Source organism: Macaca fascicularis, chromosome 14, assembly GCF_037993035.2.
Source record: "Macaca fascicularis isolate 582-1 chromosome 14, T2T-MFA8v1.1".
In the NCBI taxonomy this organism is placed as follows: Eukaryota; Metazoa; Chordata; class Mammalia; order Primates; family Cercopithecidae; genus Macaca; species Macaca fascicularis.
Window position 1 is genome coordinate 58,115,972 of NC_088388.1, and position 2,894 is coordinate 58,118,865.

The window sequence follows — 2,894 nt, forward strand, 5'->3', positions numbered from 1 at the left end:
GAGGAGACAGTCTTCATGATCTTGGATTAAGCAATAGATTCTTAGCTATGACATCAAAAGCATGATCCAAAAAAAAAAAAAAAAAAAAAGAAAGAAAGATAAATTCCACCACATTAGAGTTAAAAACTGTTTTGCTTCAAAGGAAACTATAAAGAAAGGGAAGAAACAACCTACAGAATGGAAGGAAATATTTGCACATAGTATGTCTGATCAAGGATGTTATCTAGAATCATTTAAACAATCTAAATTCAATACAAATACCCCAATTAAAAGTGGACAGAGAATTTGAATATTTCTCTGAATTAGACATATAAGTGATTAATAAGTATTTAAAAGATCCTTGATGTCATTTGTCATTAGGAAAATATAATTCAAATCAAGAATAATATTTTACTTCACACTCCCTATAACCATGTGAACAATGTAACCTCAAAATTCCTTCACCAGCATACATCATCTAATCTTCCACACTCCACTTCAGAACTTCCCTACCAGGGCCATGATCTGTCAGCAGTAATAACACTTCCCACCACTGAGGTTCATAAATTAGAAGCTGTGTATTTTGATGCTCTAAATCAATTTAAATAACATTTGAATTATTTGTTCCTTGAGAATTTAAACAAATTAATTATTAAACTATCTGCTCTAATGCTTTGTGGGAGAGAATAGGAAAACATCTCTTTGACAGATTTCTCAAAAATTTCCATTCAAATTGGTATGTCAAAAAATGTCTATTGCTTTTGGGGTCACTTTATAAGCTTATTTTTTCCATAAATGCATTCATGATTTTTTTTCTAATTTTCAAATTTGTTTGATTAAATTTGAACCAAGTATTCTCTTACATTGCTTTTAATTTTCTCTATTTTAATCACATCCTATTTTCAATTTCAACTTTTCGTGTTTGTACTTTCTCCCTCTTTTTGGGTTAATTATACTAGTCAACTCCATTTTTTTCTTTTTCTTCCTCCCTTCCTCCTTTCCTCCCTTCCTCCCCTCCTCCCTTCCTTCCTCCCTTCCTCCCTCCCTTCCTTACATTCTTTCTTTCTTCCTTGCTGTCCTTCTTTCTTTAGTATCATAATTTTTTTCTTCCCAAAAAGCAACTGCTATCATTAAAATACAGTGTTCCAAAGCAATACGTTCCCTGAATGAATATGTGTACATACACACACACACACACACACAAACACACACAACATTTAAAAATATTTTAAAACTGTACCCTCTCTGTAGTAGGAAAACGGTGAGACCAAGACATATTAGGCAGTTAGACAATACTTTAACCAGTTTGTGCACAAAGTGATATTAATTGGAAGTACTCCACTTTTCCCACCTTTATTTATCAAGGCTATGTAATTTTTTAAAATGGTCAGGGCTCATTTTTTGTCTTCTGAGGGAAAACCCCAATTACATTGCCTAGTGTTTTTCTTAGGGCTATCTGCATTTCTTTGTTTCTCAGACCATACACGATGGGGTTAAGCAGAGGCGTCAGTATTGTGTATGTCACGGCCGTCAGCATGTCTTCATGGAAGGAGTTGCTGTTCTTGGGCCTCAAATAGACAAAGCAAGCAAATCCATAGTGTATGGACACAACAGTGAGGTGGGAGGAGCAAGCTGAGAAGGCCTTAAACCTCCTCTTTGCAGAGGGCATCTTTGTGACTATGAACACAATGAAGACATAGGAAATCATAATTAAAATAAAGCTGCCCATCAACACACAGGCAGAGAGTACAAAAATAGCCATTTAATAATCGGAAGTGTAATTACAAGCAAGGGAGACCACTGGTGAGAAATAGTGCTGGATAGTGTTCAAGTCGCAAAAAGACAAGTTGAATACAGTGATGGTGATGCACAGAGAAAGCAGGAACCCAACCATCCAAGAAGCCATCATCTTCTGAAAGCAGATCTTTCTTGTCATAAGGGGGTGGTACTGCAGTGGGTTGTGGATGGCCGTGTAGTGGACATAGGACATAGCGGCCATGATGAAAGAGTTGTTGGATGCAAAGCCCAGAAAGAAAAACATCTGTGTGGCACACTCAGGAAGAGAAATGGTCTTGCTCTCTGACAGCAAGTCCACCAACATGCGAGGCATGACTACCACAGTGGTACAGGTTTCTGAAAAGGACAGGCCACAGAGGAAAAAGTACATGGGAGTGTGAAGGTTGTGGCTGAACTTGATGGCCCCCATTATGGACACATTTGCAGTTAGGATGGTCATATGGGAGAAGAGAATCACCACAAAAAGTAGACTCTGCAGGTCTGAAAAACTGGAAAATCCCCACAGAATGAATATGCTCACTGCAGTGTGATTGCCCATCCTCCTGGTGGGCACGACCACTGTCTATCAATGGTGCAGAGGGGCTGTTGGTCACAAGTCTGAGATCACTGTATAAAGCTCCTTATGCACTGATTTACCTTTATTTTATTCAGGGGACCTGAGCAAGTGTCAGGCAACTCTTAGAGAACCCAAGGAAAGGGAGTTAAATGCACCTGGAAAGAGGTCAAGGTCAGGAGCCTGAGTTAAGAGAAGAATGATTCTAATATGATAATCTGTGTAGATGAGTGGGCCCAAATACCTATACCTGGATTTTACCCCAAAAGCACTGTTTATCTCTCTTTTCTCCATTCTGGATCTGCAAGGAAGACACAAAATAATGAATGAAAGTTTTCTGATCTCACTTACTGGATTTTGAGATGTTATATTTGTCAAATGCTTTTTGTGATTTAGTGGTACCCCAGCACTCAGGGGTGCTTAAAATAAACTGTTGATTGAATGAATAAAATAATTCCATCATTTAAAATTACTAAAACACTTAGAAAATTCTGAGAGATCAGTGAATATTTCCAAAATAACATTCACATTTCTTTCAATGCACTCCTATCTTCATCAGTGATCT

The 2,894-nt window shown here is 37.5% G+C and overlaps 1 pseudogene; it reads right to left on the bottom strand.

Moving 5' to 3' along the window:
* Positions 1–1,332: 1,332 nt before the first annotated feature.
* Positions 1,333–2,623, bottom strand: LOC102140284 (olfactory receptor 10J4-like; annotated as a pseudogene).
* Positions 2,624–2,894: the final 271 nt, after the last annotated feature.